The sequence below is a fragment of the Siniperca chuatsi genome, linkage group LG7 (genome assembly GCF_020085105.1).
Source record: "Siniperca chuatsi isolate FFG_IHB_CAS linkage group LG7, ASM2008510v1, whole genome shotgun sequence".
Taxonomy (NCBI): domain Eukaryota; kingdom Metazoa; phylum Chordata; class Actinopteri; order Centrarchiformes; family Sinipercidae; genus Siniperca; species Siniperca chuatsi.
This window is the reverse complement of record NC_058048.1, coordinates 6,998,396-7,016,973: the sequence shown is the minus strand read 5'-3', so window position 1 is coordinate 7,016,973 and position 18,578 is coordinate 6,998,396. Positions and strand designations below refer to the sequence as shown.

Sequence of the window (18,578 nt, the reverse complement as noted above, 5' to 3'; positions counted from 1 at the left end):
TGAATACCATTGGATGTTCGACTGTTGGTTGGCCAAAACAGGCCATTTGAAGATGCTACCTTGGACTCTGGGATTTTCCCTTTTTTTTTTTTTTTTTTTTTTTTTTTTTATTTTTCTACATTTTCTCTAGTTTTATACACTAAACTATTAAATCGAGAAAACACTTGGCAATTCATTAATAATGAAAATAATCGTTAGCTACAGCTCTCCCTGGATTATAAAACTTGATAAAAAGGAGGACTTCTTGTTTCTTTTGTATGTACATCACACAGAGACTGGCAGAGACAGAGGCAGAAATACGGCATCAACAGCGCTGACTTCCAGCCAGAGCTGCCGAGAGGAGGGGTTAGTGACGGGGAAGGAGAAATGAAGGATGAACGTCTCTTCACTTCTAGCATTCTACTAGAAAAGCATTTCCTGTCTTCAGTTACTAGTCTGGAGTGTGGACAAACACACATTTGAGTCTGTGTGACTTTTTTTTTTGTCACTTGATACCTTGAAAGTCATTTGAAAAGTGTGCACTGCTGAAACTTGCTGCTGACTTCCTCTGAATAGGTCATGCAATTTGCATTCCCTCTTCTTAGCCAATTCCTTCTTCACTGAGTAAACAAATGTGTTTATACAGTATAAGTCTTTATAAGAAAATGTAACATGTACATGGCTGAGCTTTCACAGGAAGCAAATAGAAAGCCCCAAGCTACTTCCAAACACATACACAGGTTCCCTATAGGACCAAGCAAATGTGTTGTACCTTACTCCTTGTCCTCTCACTCCTTCCTATATGCAATCCCTCAAATGTTTTTCTCAGTTTCTACACAATTCTTCCAGGGAAAGAACAGAACAGTAACTGGTACTGACCCACCAGGGGAGGCTTGACACACACGTGTATGTGCGTTCGTGCGTGCATGCGTAGTACATAGTGAGGACTGAAACATTTTTTTCTTTCTTACAGAGTGAGGACATTATTGGCTGGTCCTCACAACTTCAAAGGGCTGTTAGATTAGAATTAGGTTATGGTTAAGGTTAGGGTAAGGGGCTAGGGAATGTATTATGTCTACGAGGGTCCTCATATGGCACATTTGAGCCCATTCACAACCCATCCTCACCCAGTCTCTTTACTTTTCCTCCCTATTTGTTATTATAGTAGTGTGGCTCCTTTAAGGAACAGGGCAGTGCGTAGTGAGTGTGTGGTTGAGCGAGTGTGACTGCATTCAGAGCAGACAGGTGTTGGCGATCGGAGCAGAGGGAAAGGTAAGCGGTGAAGTTGTCTAGTGGCAGTAAATGTACAGTGTAGGTTATAGTTTGCACATGAATAAACGCTGCAGCTCCTTAATACCCAAGACGTTCCCGTGTCTAAAAGGTGAAGGTGGTTAGCCCCGATGTTAGCATTAACTTCAGCCATGGAAGAAAAAAAGTCTTCCCTGTGCTTCCTGACCACGGTCTGAAAGCTGCAGCAGGAACGGTTAACAGGTTTAAGTTACCTCATTAAGCAGATCATATGATTATAAAAAATGTAGGGACTCCACAGATGAATTCATTAATTTGTGTGATTTTTAATTGAACTTTCATTAGGAGACTGCATGCGTTCTGTATTGCAAAATACAGAGCATTGAACGCAGCATCCCAGCCACTACTGGCCAGTCTGACCTGTGACCCGGTAAATAAAAAAGTGTCAATGGCCATTGTTCGCCCTCTTTCTCCTGGAATCCTTTACTGTGGCACACAGCCGTGGCTGTCTTGCTCTCAATGTGGCCTGCTCACCAGCAGACACCCAACTGAACTTTTCCTCCTGGAAGGAGGACTGCTTACCGCCCCCCCCGTGCAATCTGCTCACCAGAAGCATGCAGCAGACCCAATTTCCTGATCTACAGCAGTGCTGCGAGGGTCTATTAGATCTCTGCTATAAAGTTTAGCGCCAACGGATAATGCACAAAGCCTGCCAGCTAACTTTAAGAAGCATGAAGCAAGTTAAAGCCAAGCTGTTAACTGTGAGGACAACAAAGACAAGCGACTGACTTCCTTCGATCTCTACAAATGGACACTGCACAGCAAAAGACTCTTCTTCAAAGGAAACACCATTATCCCCTGCCTGGCCCGTACACGACAACGGACCACTGGCTAATGGGGCAGCAATGCCTAAAGCAAGACTTCTTTCCCTCCTGACGGACGGTAACTGGGCATAGCAGAGTAACAGTGTACTTGGCTAAGCACAGGACTGTTTAGTTAATTATGTACATGTACGGATGTGTGTTTTTTTTGAGTTTTTGTTGTGATGTGTTTATGTATTAGGTTAATTTGGTAACCACATGCTAAGCTGATGTTAGTTGCTGATGTTATGCTCCACACAGACAGTCTTTGCATGCTAACTAACTCCTTTAAACTTGGCACCGTCATTCTAAACCTAATCATCCTTTGTTCTTTAGTGTAGTGTATTTAGAGTTAGTTAGTCTTCATATTGTGTGTTTTTGTTTTATTAATTTCATAATTAATAAATACTTGTGTATAATTATGCTGGCTTCTTTAATGTTTCACAAGAGTGAGTAATTTGCCAACCTCTTCTATGTTGAACTCCAAATGCTTCAACCTACTAGCTATCCGTGGTAATTTTGGTTATAGTTAAATTATTAATTTCAGTTTCAATTTAATTTCATATTCCAAATTGATAGTTTTGTGTACTTTAGGAGACATTTCTCTTCATTAAGAAGAGTGGTGCCCCTGGGACTTAAAGTTATTATTTATGATTATCTTTGATAGTATGATATATAATTAATTGATTGCATCTACACAGTTTGGAGTCCCTTTAACCATTGTGAATCCCAAATAAAACATTTTAATTCTACTCAGTGATAAACTACTCTCAGCTCAACCCTAGTAAATTGAAAAAGACTGAAAGGTAAGATTTGTACATTTTTCACTTTAAAATACAACTAACTACAACTTGTAAAAGGCAACAAATGGAAACAACTTCAACTTGATAACCTTCTGCAACCATACACAACTCATCAAGTCTGCATAAAATGAGACAATGTTGCCTGCAGCTGAGTGTTAAATTACTGGAATCTCATCTGCCAGATTTTTTTAACTGACAAAGAATGCATACATTATTTTGGCTTCTGATCACAAAGAGCAGGTAAACTTTTTTCACACATCGTGGTTTTATGTTTACAGTGTGTTTAAATTTCACTAAGTAAATATGTAGTGAATTGTGGAGGTGACAGGAGATGTGAGATCAAGAAAAAAAACGTAACCAACGACGTGATAAATGGGCAACAACTTTGACAACACACAAGACTGAGGACTCAACGCAGACAAAGTCATTTGCAGAACACTATCTCATGACCACAACCCATGAAAAGTGACAAGGTCTGTATTTCCATATTAATTCATTTATACCACCAGACACATGAAGCCATTTTGTGATAAACGAGACGAATATTTATCACACACTGGCTAGCGACCACTCAGTTGACATTTGTGACTGTGTATGTGTAACATAAATAACAAATACAAGCCCTTACTGCTCATACACAATTTCATTCAACATGTTTCTGGCAATTCCTAGTGCATTAAGCATCAGTGGGGAAACACTGGGCCAAACAATTAAGAGACAAGCCAGAGAGAAATGATTCATGGGAATCAGGAGGGGCAGAGAGAAAACATGATGAGAAATAGAGGAAAATCTATTATGTTTTAGATAGCATTCCAGATTCACAGTGACCATTAATCTCAATACATACAGTGACATACACAGATGTCTGCAATTCAACCACAGCAGCCAAGCCTAGCCTGAGTCCAAGTCTATTATCACATTATTACGTGCGCGTTTTTTTAAGTACGCGTATTAGGCTTGTGACAGTGGTGCTAGTGGTGGGTAGCACTGGTATACAATAGTTTCACTAAGGAAATCGGATGTTACATATTTGTGTATATATATAGTGGACTGTGTGTCCTGCTGGGTTAAAATATCACAGCAGCACTTCAATAGAAATAATTGGGCTTAACCAAAGAAAAAAATGTGATTAATGTCTGCCTGTCTGCCCTCCACAGCCTATAAAACAGTATCCAGTTAAAAAAGAAAATAAATCTACATTCTGCTTGATCCTGGCTGCATCACCAGCCAGAGGGGGTTTTCGGGAGCAAGACAGAGAGGCAGAGAAGTGGTCCTGTCAGGCTCTCGTTTGGGAATATTTGATGCCATCCACATGGAGCTGCTGACATCAAAAAGGCACTTCCAGCTGGTGACAATCCAACTTCACCCCAGTGCTTGACTGGCAGTACTGCCTGTGCCCTCCTGTGCACAGAGCCGTTCCTCACACACACGATTCTAACTGATTGAGCCCTTTATCGGCAATGTCTGCACACAAGAAAAAAAAATAAGGTAGAAAAAGGGAGGCATTTCCTTACTCTTGATATTGTGACGTGCTGGTTAGTAATTGCAAGATGAACTAACAATTGATAAGCCAAGATCATTCCAGCAGATGATTGAGCTGGAATGAAAATAGACCTTTTTTTATGTGGATTGTGCACCAATATGCCTATACAAAAAAAGGTACTCCGAAGGATGCTTTCTTAAAAAAAAAAAAAAAAAAAAAAAAACTTTATTAAAAGAATATTCATGTTAAATATTCTTATACATGTTAAATATACCTTGTCAACCAATTCAAGAAATGTACACTGAGAAAATAGAATAAATAGCTAAATAAACATCAGTACTGTTCAGTATCAGTCAGTTGGTCAAGTAGCAAACACCATGGAAATACTCAAGTACATCTAAATTGTACCAAACTACAGCACTAAATGTACTTAGTTACATTCCACCACTGCTCTCTACTAAACCATATTCTCTACTCTATCAAGCTATGAGATTCATGCTACAGCTTTGTTCAGATTCTGAACCATTATTTCAAAGAATTGAACTCCAATTAGAAGTGCTTTTTTCTTGCTTATCAAAACATGTCATCTGCAGCAATATTTCACAGTTAATGTAATAATGTAACAGTCACTAACATTAACTTATGGTTCACTGCTGCAGAGTCAAGAGATACAGTGGGGCAAGAAAGTATTTAGTCAGCCACCAATTGTGCAAGTTCTCCCACTTAAAAAGATGAGAGAAGCCTGTAGTTTTCATCATAGGTACACTTCAACTATGAGTCAGAATGGGGGGAAAGAATCCAGGAAATCACACTGTAGGAGTTTTAATGAATTAATTGGTAAATTCCTTGGTAAAAAATAAGTATTTGGTCACCTACAAACAAGCAAGATTTCTGGCTCTCACAGACCTATAACTTCTTCTTTAAGAGGCTCCTCTGTCCTCCACTTGTTACCTGTATTAATGGCACCTGTTTGAACTCTTTATCAGTATAAAAGACACCTGTCCACAACTGTCACACTGCAAACTCCACTATGGCCAAGACTAAAGAGCTGTCAAAGGACACCAGAAACAACATGGTAGACCTGCACCAGGCTGGGAAGACTGAATCTGCAATAGGTAAGCAGCTTGGTGTGAAGAAATCAACTGTGGGAGCAAGTATTAGAAAATGGAAGGCATACAAGACCACTGATAATCTCCCTCGATCTGGGGCTCCATGCAAGATCTCACCCCGTGGGGTCAAAATGATCACAAGAAAGGTGAGCAAAAATCCCAGAACCACACGGGGGGACCTAGTGAATGACCTGCAGAGAGCTGGGACCAAAGTAACAAAGGCTACCATCAGTAACACACTACGCCGCCAGGGACTCAAATCCTGCAGTGCCAGACGTGTCCCCCTGCTTAAGCCAGTACATGTCCAGGCCCGTCTGAAGTTTGCTAGAGAGCGTTTGGATGATCCAGAAGAGGATTGGGAGAATGTCAGATGAAACCAAAATAGAACTTTTTGGTTAAAAACTCAACTTGTGTTTGGAGGAGAAAGAACACCATACCTACTGTGAAGCATGGCGGTGGAAATGTCATACTTTGGGGCTATTTTTCTGCAAAGGGACCAGGGCGACCGATTCGTGTAAAAAGAATGAATGGGGCCATGTATCGTGAGATTTTGAGTGAAAACCTCAACCTCAGCAAGGGCATTGAAGATGAAACATGGCTGGGTCTTTCAGCATGACAATGATCCCAAACACACCGCCCGGGCAACGAAGGAGTGGCTTTGTAAGAAGCATTTCAAGGTCCTGGAGTGGACTAGCCAGTCTCCAGATCTCAACCCCATAGAAAATCTTTGGCGGGAGTTGAAAGACCAAGTTGCCCAGCAACAGCCCAAAAACATCATTGCTCTAGAGGAGATCTGCATGGAGGAATGGGCCAAAATACCAGCAACAGTGTGTGAAAACCTTGTGAAGACTTACAGAAAACGTTTGAGCTCTGTCATTGCCAACAGAGGGTATATAACAAAGTATTGAGATGAACTTTTGTTATTGACCAAATACTTCCACCATGATTTGCAAATAAATTCTTTAAAAATCCTACAATGTGATTTCCTGGATTCTTTCCCCCCATTCTGACTCTCATATTTGAAGTGTACCTATGATAGGCCAATATCGGCCAACCGATAAATCCGCTCTACAATTAAACTGTATTCATTTCTCATCTGCTGCTGGTTTATTGGAGGTTCCCAAAAACAGAAAAATCAGGGGTGCAGCCCCCGCCACTTAATTTTTGGCACAAAGATTTATTTTATTTGAAAAATAACAAGTGAGAAGAGCAAAAAAAATAAAAAATAAAAAAATAAAATTGCATTCAGGGTCACTTTTTCTCCAAGCTCTGTCTCCCCCTCAAATCTTTCTTCTTTTAAAAATGTGAAGCACTTGGTGCATTTAATTTCTTGGTTGTAAAGCAGCACTTTGAGCTGGATTTCTTGTATGAAAGGTGGTACACAATTACATTTTATTTTATTTTTCATGGAAGGTGAGGTTCCACAATGAATAGTTGGGGAAACTCAACTCAAGTCATTTGCAAGCCTTACTGCTGTCACGAAACACGAGTTATGTTGATCTCACTATGAAAATGAAACCAACAAAACAAGTAGCAGTTGCAAGTGGGGGAGTTCAAATTAAACTACCACAGTGTGGTCACACCAGCAGCCACAACAAAGCAACTAGTTGTTAATTTTAAATGAACAATGAAGATGGCAAGAGACATTTGGGGGATCAGGAGTCAAAGTCATGACGTGGCAAAAAAACAACAGCGCTGGCTTCACACTAACAATTAATAGAGCCTGAAAATCATAGTCCAAAGTGAAAGAGTGCACTGAAGTAGCAGACTTTCAAAAACTTTACAGTTACCATCAATGAGCATCTAGAAACTCCCCCTAGACCGTCCACCAACTCTATTGGTGGACGGTCTATTGGTCTATTACTATTGTCTCCATAGCTACATCCAAGCATTTAACATGTACATCACATGTAGTACCTACAATATACATGTGCTGTACAATTGAAGGGAAACAGCCTGTCCTTTCCACTGTATAGCACAGGGAGTTGAGGATAAGGAGATGTGGAAGAAGCTAGTTTAATAATAAAAAAGGTTAGTGAACGGACAGAATAAAAGCTGGCTGTGAAGAAAGTCAGCGTTGATGACGAGCATCAGTGAAGGAGATGACGGGCAAGGAGAAGTAAAGGAGCAACATGAACGAGGGGAGAGATGATAGAACTGATGACAGAAGAGAAACACTGATAGGGCAGGTGAGTGACAAGTGATGGTGGAAACCCTGATGGGGGAAGGAGTGGAAGAAATAACGGATGAGATCTGCATCTAACCCGACACCTCTTCAAATTAAAAAAAGGGAGCTGAATTTAGTGGAAGGGATTATCCAGTACCAAATACAGTGGGTCCAAGCCAAGAACAATCTCTGCTTCGTCTCCTCCACTTCATTTGAAAAGGAGATCTAAATATCAGCCCAGTGATTTTCTTCTGCTCTAGGAGAGATGGGATGCAAGGAGGAGCTGGGACTGTTTAAGATGCAACTTGACCAGAATCCACGGCACAAACTTGTTATCTTGAGCAAGAGAGGCAGTGACATGAAGAAGGCCGCTGTTAGCGTGACAACCATTGTTAGCATATCAAACATGCGCAGCCAGTCTTGACACAAGCAGCCCCCACCCAAACACACACACACACCCCCGCATTGAACATCAGCTGGGGGCAATGACGACATGTGTATGAGCATGTACGCATGTAGCCTACACAACCTCTCACTCGGTCAATGACAAACTGGCTAGCTTAGTATCCATTACAGGGATGAATTAATGAGCAGACAAACAGTTTGCAGTTGACACACACATTTAAGCATACACATCTTTATACTCCCTCTCACTGGATGTGTGTGTTTTTTTCCAGTTACATTTTCTGTAGTCCAAATATTAAACAGTTCTGCAGGGTCCATTATCAAATTATTCGTGATAATCAGATGAGTGAAGTTAAAAGTGGATAGAAATGGGCGGAAAGATTTAAATTGTTTGTGGTCAACAGGTTACGAGGATAATAACAGATATGAGGATTGTTGTAGAGAAAACAGTGGTAGGGCGAAAGGACAGCTAAAGTAGCCCAGAGTATGATCCAAAGAATAAAACATTAATGGTGGTTGAATTCTGACATAAAGATATGCAATGCATTTCAATGTTAGGATTCCACACCTTGCCTCTTTTTTCTTCTACAAGCAACAAAACACACGCTGACAACACAAAGCAAAGCTTAACAAGAACTACAGTGTCAGTTACAACTTAACACATATTTCATATTTTTTATTCTGAGCATATAACAAGACTGTTATGCCATTTTAAATTTACAGTTGTGTGGAAATGGGTTTTTTTTCATCTTGGATGTATGTGCATGCCAGTGATCAGCTGGCCATTAGCTGAAGCTTGTGAAGTGTGTTTAAGTGCAACTTAACAGAAGAAGAGGTAAGGCAGTGTGAGGAGATGCACAGCATTCAGTCAACCTTTGCCTGCATTAATTCTTTGAGTTAGACTTAAGATAGACGCGAGTTGATGTCTCTTGCATCATCACAGCAGTACGATTCACCAGGTGCCACCGAGGTTTTGTTAGACCCATCTCACACAGTGGGACATGCAATGAAATTGCAAGATTGTTTTTAAATCGCATACAGTCAATAGGCGTCCAAAGTGTGTCAGGACTGTGAGGCACCTCTGGGACAGGAAGATCAAAGATTCTGTGAGGTCCAAAGCAGATAGAGATAAGCTATAGCTGGACATGTTATTTTGTCTAGTTGAAAATGAGAAATGGCATAGGACTTTATTTACTCAGTATTAAGATATTTTCACCATGAAGATTGACCAGAAACCAGATGCCATTTGGTTTCGCTGACAAGATATCCCAAACTTTGCTTTAATCTGATTTTTTTCCAATGTAGGATATTACTTACTAGTATTTAATCTAACCACTCATATTAGACTTACAGCTAATCAGCTCACACTACTAGGTTCTGCCAAGTGTAATTATGAGTCAGGACTGAACTGGCCTACTGTAGCAGCAGAGTAACACAATCCAGAAAGGCTTCAATCATGTGTCACTCTCTCCCACCTCTCAGTCAATCGTGTGTGAGAAACGCTACACTTAAGGTCCCATGCTAGCTGCTATAGCCATGCTGGGAACGACAGGGTGGCCAGCTGGAACAGCGATTTAACACAGTTTTTCCTTTTTACATGCAGACCCAAACATGAACAATTTAAGGGAAAAAAAGTGAAAGATGTAACAAGTGGACATCAAAGTGTACTTGGCCAGACTGGATTGAATTAAGAAGCCACTTTTTTTACTACAATTAAGCATGTCATATATGGACATCTCAAAATTAAATCACTACACTAAACAGCTCAAACAAAAACCTAAACTTAAAAAAAAAAAAAGTAAAGAAATCAGCATCACATTGAATTTCATTTGAGACATTCTGCAGCTTTGATGTTTTATTTCATTCGTTCCAAGACTTTTCTGGGACATGCGGACACCCTGGGAATGCTGTAGCACAACGGTCACAAAGACTTTTGGAAACTGTCGGCACGGGATAAGCCCAACAACAGTCTTGAAAATAGAGAGACGGGAAACCCGAGAAAATGACATGGACTGAAAGAAGCACAAACAAGAGGTCAGGAGACAGAAGTGGCCTTTGAGAAAGAGAGACATCTTACCATGAAAGCATTTCTCCAAACAGCCGGGCGGCTCTCACACAGCAATGTGAACATGCAGTCACAGCAGCCAAGTAGAAGAGTGGGGATACTTGCTCTTCAGTCTGTAGTCCAAAATGAGGTCAGTACACAGTCAACAGCCAGATGAGTGTGGCACAGGGCAGAGACTGACAAAAAGAGTGTGTGTTTGTGTATGTCGGTAAGTTCCTGCTTGTGACGCAAGGATGGGGGAAAAACAGCCTGGCTCCAGTTCCCAGCGAAGACAGGAAAACAGCTGCTGGAGGGAGGAGGGAATAAAGGGAAAGAGAGAGCGGGAGGGAGAAGGGGAGGGCTGAGCGTGGAGCATGCTCAAAGTCTTTCCCAAGCAGAACAAAACAAACCTCTCACAGATGCACTGACCGGGCCCCTCCAGAAGACGGTGGAAAAAGATGTGGACACACAAACACACCTCCCACATTTGCAGATTAACAACTCATTTCCACTTTGCTCTGCAAAAAAAAAAGTTGTTTTTTTTGACCAAATCAGGTGTTGTGGTGATTAGCCGCAGGGTTGTGCGGCAGTGTGTGGGGGTGTTTATTTGTGCTTAGAAAGTAACAGCTATGAAACAATCAGAAAATGTTTTATTTCCCTAATTCACCGGCTTTTCACCAGCGCTCGCTCTTCATTCACTCTTAAGGTCGCTCGACCACCACTGTATGTCTGTCTCTCTCTCTCTCAAACAAGTGAACACAAACCAAAGGAAGCTTCTTGGTATCGCTATTTTTCCAGCATAGACTACAAGCCAGATACAGACTTCGAAGCTGGATACACAAAATAAACCAAGTGGTGAAACAACTGGGAGAGTATCATAGGCTGGCCTATGTACTCTGCCTGGATAGCGCCTGGTTTCAGGCTATGGGTTTTTGGCAGGCAGTCATTTCTGCACTAATCTCCCAAGTAGAGACAGAATAAGTCAGGATTTTTCATAGAGGTCAGTTTTATTCAAACATGGACAGCAGTCTAAAAAAAAAGCGATGTGACTTATATGGGCTGTGACTAGCATCAGATGAATGTGGTGTTGATAGCTACTTCCTAAACACACGTGCCTGGAAGGTCGCGTTTGATTTATAGTTCCCATCCTTGCCAAATTTATAGACTGCCTCACTATTCAAGATATTATTTGCATTAGGCAAGGGCAGATAACAGCGGCATCCCAACAATGTACTGTGCTGAAAATGTAAATATTTACCTAATTTTATAGTGTGAGGGAATGATTGAAATGTCCATTTATGGTGTTGAGTGTACAATATAGGGCCCCCTAACATTATTAAGTGATGAAAAAAAGGAGTTATTTTCACTTTCTGCCTGCCGGGTCAGTGAAAATATACAAGGGGCCACTAAAACTGATCTACTGGCCAAGTGTGCCAGTGGGGGAAAAATGATGGACACTGATAACAAGGTGACAGTTGCACAGTCAATTCGAGAGTATGTAAGTTTCACAAACATTAGATCAGGGAGAAACCTAGAGGTTTTAATGATATATCATAGCACAATATTTCACAATGCAAAAGATAAACCGCAATATCAACTTAATCAAGCTGTGAAGTGAACTGGATTAAGCCAGACTGTCTGTGTTCACTCCAAGACAGCAGTCCAGTCTATCCACAGCTGCATGGCAACTACATGCTGTGGCAACAAGCAGACGGTTTTCTACATTTACCAGGAACTCATGTTCCACCTATTTTCCTCTAGACACAGACCCTTTCTACTTCTTACTCTGTATATTTGTTGGAGTACTATAACTTGGGGAAAATGAAAATTTAGCTTCTTTTTTTTTTTTTTTTTTTTTTTTTTTATATATTGAGCTGGTACACCTTTGACTCAATCTGGTATGGATCTGCATTTCTTCATCTCCATTTGCATTTTTACATTGCTTTTATGTAAGCTCATTCAAACTACTAAACAAAAACAAACTAAACTATTACATTGTACAATACTAAACATAGCTATTCAAATTTGTCTTGTAAACTGGGGTTTGTGTAGTTCAGACATTTGCTACTCATCTTAATGAGGTCAGTCGCATCTATGCATCCCCCTCACTCAATTTAGTTTTAAGGATTTATTTGATTTAAAAAAAAAAAAAAAAGGTTATTTATTTATTTACTTGTTTCAGTCCGTTATTTGTCCTTTTAAACAAACAAATTTTCAACAAGACTAAAACATATACAGGCCAGCTGTTGACCCCACGAGGCTGTGAAGCTCACCAAAAACTAACTTGCTGGATGGATTAAACACAGACAAATATTGTCATTTCTGAATCCTTTTCAGGCATTTCTGCCAATGCTGTAGTCTCATTGAAATGAGGCTGGCTGGGTTTTTGCAGTTAGTGCCAATGTCTAAACATGGCCTTACCACTAGTAGGGCAAGTAAAGCCAAATGTAAAGTGGCCTGAGGGTGGAACCAGAGTAAAGGCCACGCCACCTAAATTCAAACAGATTTATCCTGCGGTTCTATTTTTTAATTGTGTTTTGTGCCTTTAAAAATGTGATTTGGTTAAATTTCAAACAAATAAGTTTGGCCCAGCAGAATAATTCAATGAGGCTTTTTTTATTAAGATTTGTGTGTACGATAAGCTCAGTTATGACAAAGTACCCCACCCAAGCCTTCTTTCTCTTCCTCTTCTTTGGCTCTGACACCATCCCCCGCTCTCCCTACCTATGTATCCATGCTTCTCTCCTTCTCATCTTTCTCCCCTACGAGACAAGAAAGCCATCCTCTCACTTGTAACTCCCCCTCTGTAGATGCACAACAGCATTCCACTCTGCATGCTTGCACTCTTCAGTCAGTGTTTTATGCTGAATTCCGCATACATTAATGCAATCTGACTTGAATCAAATTCACTCGAGCAAGAAAACCACACTGGAGTTTTCACTGTACAAAAAATGCAAACTCACCACATTCATAACAGATTCAACACCACCCACCCATGCTGAAGGCTGCTGCTGCTTGCCGCAGGACTACCTTTGATGTGGTCTGGTGTATTGATAGGAGTGCAGCAAGAAGCTGAATGACCTCAAGCAGGAGTCAGAAAGACTGGGCCAGAACTGCACTCAACAGGCATCCATGTGTTTGCGGGCTTGTTTGGTCATTTAGGGGCACAAATCATTACGAGAAGAAGGAAAAACACATTTTAGTTGTCTCATTGACTGCAACACCAAGAACTAAGCGCACAATTGATTGCAGGGACAGAAAAGGATTGGGGAAATTGGCAAGAAAACAGTGTGGAACTGGAACAATAGGGATGGCGGTAGGTCAAGTCAAAGAATGCACATATGGAACGAAAGAAGACAGGAAAGAGTAGAAATTTAAGAACGAGAGTAAAAGAGTAAAACATACTACACAGTACCATTAAACCTTGATGGAAACAAAAACAGCATAAAACATATAAACTGCATTATGATTAAAAACATAAAATCATTCCCTTTTCATCCCCCATAAAGTAGATTGATTACTTTACAATGTGCAGATCAAAGAGTCCAATCAGCCAAGGTAGTGGTCAATAGACCCATTTGTCCAAATTACTTCCTGCTCCTCAGACAAAGACACACCCAATAGCCAAGTATGAGTAGCAGTTTGCCATCTCCATGTCTCCATTTGCCCAAAAGAAGAATCTGTTGGCAACCACGTGTTGGAAGTAGGATCCAAAGCTAACCCTCTCTGGGAATCCAGTTCTTTCTTGTGTACACACACACACACACACACACACACACACACGACTGCAATCCAAACACCAGAGACATACAAAGGTAAACCTGTCTCCAAGGTAATGTCTCCCAAGTAATAGAAAAGTAAAATCTTTTCACAGAGAACTGTGATCATTAAGTAAACTAAGCAATTATTTGACGTTGCAAGCCCAAAACGGCCAGTAAATGAAAAAAAAATAATAATAATCATAGAACTTGTTGGTAAACATTACAGAATTTAGAGCCTGATGATATTCACATTCACACATGGCAATATTTCTAATTTAGCACCTCAACATTGGGGTGGCTTTGTTGCGGAGCCATAATCACACACCACACACATTAGGGCCTTTCTGTGTTGAGTTGCAGGTTCTCCTTGCGTTTGCGTGGATTTCCTCCCACAGTCCACTGACAAATTGCTGATAGGTGTTTGCGAGTCTGTGTGTTAGCCTTATGTTTCTTTGTGATCTAGGGTTTCCCTTTAGTCCAGCACACACTGGGATATGCTGCAGCCTCATTTGGCCTTTAACAGGCCTAGGCAGGTAAAGAGTACAGATGGAACTCTTTGATAATATGATTATAATTTGGATATGATTCATGGTGCTTCCATATTGTAATCTAAACTATATGAAGGTGATCAAGTCTGAAAAAAAAGATTATTAATGTGAATATGATGTCAAGTAGAGAGAGAGAGATGAATTGCTCATTTCACAGATTTAACAGTAAACAACAGTGTCCGCCACTCAGCGGGGGTTTTGGACAAAACAAGACATCTGTTGACGTCACCTTGGGCTCTGGAACATTGTGATGGACATTTTCTGTCACCATCAGCTCAGCTCACTTACAATCTGCATGCTAATGCTCAGCCATGACGGTCGAGTCAAACTTACAGGGCTTTCCCCTGTACAGTGGCAGCAGTAACACCACTACTCAATCCCTTTTCTTCAGTGCCAGAGATGACTATATAGCTGGACAATATTAACGGGATGCTAACTGACACTTAGGGTAGCTGAACCACCAGAATAGCACTTGGCTCCTAACCTGCGAAGCATAAACAACTCTGGAGGGGCTTCTACCATTTCTTCTTCTTCAGCCTCGGTTTCCTTTCCCCCGTCCTACCAACCCCTTCAGTGCTGATGAGCATCTGTGTTGCTCGACATCTTTTAGCCCAGGTGGTACAAAGCTTAGACTAGGTTTTATACAATTAATCCAGAAAATAATTGGCTGATGAAGTGATAATGAAAATAATCAGTTTATAATTAGTTGCAGACATAAAAACAAACAAAACAAAAAAAAGCTTTCACATGCTAATCTTTTTGTCGTAGCCATTTAGGCATACTGGGAAAACTGTTTGTCTTCATTAGTCTGGTGAAGCCATAAAAAGTTCACTATTTGAACATAGCTGTTGAGTGAGACTGGAAAACTGGCAGGATGAGCTACTGGTTGCTTCAGCACTTACTTGCACTTGTGTCATGCTTTCATAAGCTTCCATATACACACATACACCCTGACCACACCAACAGTCTCTTCACACACTGATGTGATTAGAAAAATGGACAGCATACATATTACAAATTGAGGGGCATTAAGTCAGAAGATTCCAGTTGTTTGAACAGCTGTGGACATCACTGCAAGCTTAACATTGTTAAAATCAATCTGTCAGACTGAAACAGTGTTTTCAAGTTCCTCTGTGAAGGCTGCACGAAAGCTCATCTCTACTTGTGTCAAGTCTGAGCTTTCTGTCTACAACATGCTGCCAAATGCTTTGCTTTGTATTTTGCAGCAGTTTTTGCTGTAATATTTTACTATAAATATCATACTGATGCTTTACTTGACCTATATTTAGTTTTAGGAAAGACTTGATTCTGTAGCTTGAATTCTCACACAATGCTGTATTGTACTTCTGTGTGCTGTAGCAATTAGGTTGGTGACATAGGCCTCTCTGGGATGAAACATTAGCCAAAACTCTAAGTCTGCAGTACATATCAGCTGCTTTTGGGTTAGGACCTGTTGAAATATTTAGCAGCCGCCTTGGAGCAGCTTCCCTGTGCCTACATGTAAGCCCAAACCAGTCAGATCAGGTTTCCACAGCTGGGTTATAGAACGCGAGGTAGGTCATGGAAATCAGTCGGTCTCTCTTCACATCACTAACAATCAACCACTTCCCTTCACCAGGGGGAGGGGGGGGAACTATCAAACGAAGGCATATCACACACTACTTGCTGGGGTCACTATGGGGTCAGTGTTTGCTCAATGAACAGAAACTCATCGTTCCATCACCACCAATACCATCCAACACAATGCATGGCTTTGACCGTTTCTGGGCTTTGAATATAGAAGGAAAAACAGCTAAGAAACAATGAAGGCAGTGCTGAAGTATGTAATGAAGGTGGATGAGCAGAGTTGGTTGTGGGATTGGAAGCCAACCTCTTAATCCATCTGAGTGCAGTCGTCTTGATAAACGTCAACAGGCCACACTATCAAGCTCTGGTTATTTCCTGTTGAGAAAAGACGCCAAGGTTTGATTAGGGTGACACTAAAAACACACAAGAAGGTGTTTTGCCCATTGGTGGGAGGTTATATTACATTTGAAGGGCGTTGTTTTGATAAAACAAAAGACAGACATGTTTGCCATGTGGGTTAAAACAAACTGGTCCATTTACAGCAGCCAAGGAGAGGTGCTCCTAATATTATAAACAGTAGTTGGCAGAGCATCTTAATGAGCTCAAACACTCAATACTCAAGGCACAATTGGAGGAAATGGTCTAACAATGTTTTGCATCATACATATTAAAGTGCCACTACAGTGCTAGTGGATGTTCTCCTGAGAAAATCTGCATTGGTTTGGGTCCAGTTCAAATTCAGGCCATGATGAAGCAATTCAAAATAAGAGACAGTGACAGAGACAAGAAAGGAACAAATAAAGGGAAAAGAAAAAGAAGAGGGAGACCTCTGCTTTTTTTGAACATTCATGTGCCTCGGCAATCTTAATGTTCAATTTTAATACCACTCCTCTTCAAACATTAAAAAGAGGGGGTGGGGGGTGGTGCCCCCTGCCTGTCATTGGCAAGCTTAATTTGATGATCAGGAGAGGGAAATATTGATGCAACAATTCTGTGGGGTGCACAAACACAAATTTAAGAAGTAGCAATGGTGCGTTAGTACTTTCTAGTGTTATGAATTAAGTATGTTAATGTGAGTCAATGCAGAGAACTGTGTGACAGACAGGGAAATCACTGCTACAGCTTCATTGCCAACATTACTCCATGTGGTCAAGCACTACTTTACTCCTCAAAAACTCCATCTGTTAAGTAAAGCACTCAAAGCGCCGGCTGCTTTTCCTTAAGTGTAGCTTCTGTGGAGTAGTGATTCAGTCTGCTGAGTCTTAATCGTTGCCCAGCAAAACTTGGGCCAGTCGAAGAGATTATCAGCAATCAGTGCGTTATGTACTTAAGAAATCAAATCATTCTTAGCCTTTGACAGTAACCCACTTTCTAAAACATGTAAATTAGAAAATATGTCTTGTTTTTTTGTGACAAATAGAAACCCAGTTAACATTGATCAATTTCTCCCAGTAACCTGGTTTCCTGTGAGCATGTAAATATGGTCAATGCGGCATTATCACTGATTAATATGAACTGCCAGTCTCAATTCCCTCCCTTCACTCCTTTTTACACAAAAGCACACAATTCTGAAAGAGTGTTATCTTGATAACTATGCAGTCAAATGAGCAAAAGAGGGAATGTTTGACAACGAAAGGAGTGCTCGATGGGTGCAGGGTGGGTTTGGACAGCAACAAAGTTGTTACATTAATCTGCTAACATTGGGGCCTTGTGGATTCTCACTGATGAAATGATTAAACGAACCGCAGCACACCAAGCATCAGCACCACTCTTAAGACATCAAGGCCCCCCCCTAAGGTGTCGAGTACATTAGGAAACTTTAACTAGTAAAAATGACATTACAGTGCATCAATTAATCAACTAATGACGACTTAATGAACAGTAGATCAATGAACTGTCTAAATTTCAAAGTGCACCCATGACAATATTGATCATGGCAACAAACTATAGTTCAAACAGGGTCTTTCTGAGGCAACTTGCAGGTGTAATGATCCACTGATTCAGTATAGTGACAGCAGGGTGCATCTCTTCCAAATTTTCAGCCCTAGAGAAAAACAAGTAAACACATGCAGGCGCACACACACACACACACACACACAACTAACTGATCCAGGCCCTGATAGTGTGTGGTCTGACGAGACAGCAGGATGGCTTACACGGCTTACACAGTAGCCTTCTCTCCAATGCCCCTCACTCCTCACCACCTGTTTCCTCCCACATACAGCTCCACTGACAGTCAGTGAGCTGTTGTAGTGAGCTGGTGTGCAAACAGAAGTCACGGTGATCTGAATGATGCAGACGCATTTATCCGCATTGAAAAAACCGCTGAAGAAGCAGTCCTCACTACATTGGGTAAGCTTCTTAAAATGAAACAACAACTTTATCAAACATTCTCTGGTCAAACACCACTAATTCATGTGTCAAACTACCCTGGATTAGTAAAGGCTAACTTATGGTAAAGCTCTTTTTCAGGAGTACAGTACCCTTGTTCGAGGCCCTTAACCCCCAACGGCTTCTGTGGGGTGGTTTGAGGGCTTTGCTCAAGACCGCCTGAGCAGTAGTAGCAATGAGGGAGGGGCAAGTTTTGCCTTTGCCATATTTATCC

At 41.0% G+C, this 18,578-nt stretch overlaps 1 protein-coding gene across 4 annotated transcripts in view; it reads right to left on the bottom strand.

Annotated features, from left to right (window-relative positions):
- The window catches only part of LOC122878465 (SPRY domain-containing SOCS box protein 4-like), a 52,278-nt gene that overhangs the window by 16,232 nt on the left and 17,468 nt on the right, over positions 1-18,578 (bottom strand). Inside the window, exon 2 of one of the 4 annotated variants that reach the window (XM_044201266.1) lies at positions 16,278-16,348. The exons of 2 other annotated variants lie outside the window; for them this stretch is intronic. The gene's annotated coding sequence lies outside the window, so the exon portion shown is untranslated. Of the gene's footprint in view, positions 1-10,131; positions 10,293-16,277; positions 16,349-18,578 lie in introns of those variants that run through there. One more of the 4 variants, XM_044201268.1, reaches the window with a different exon arrangement.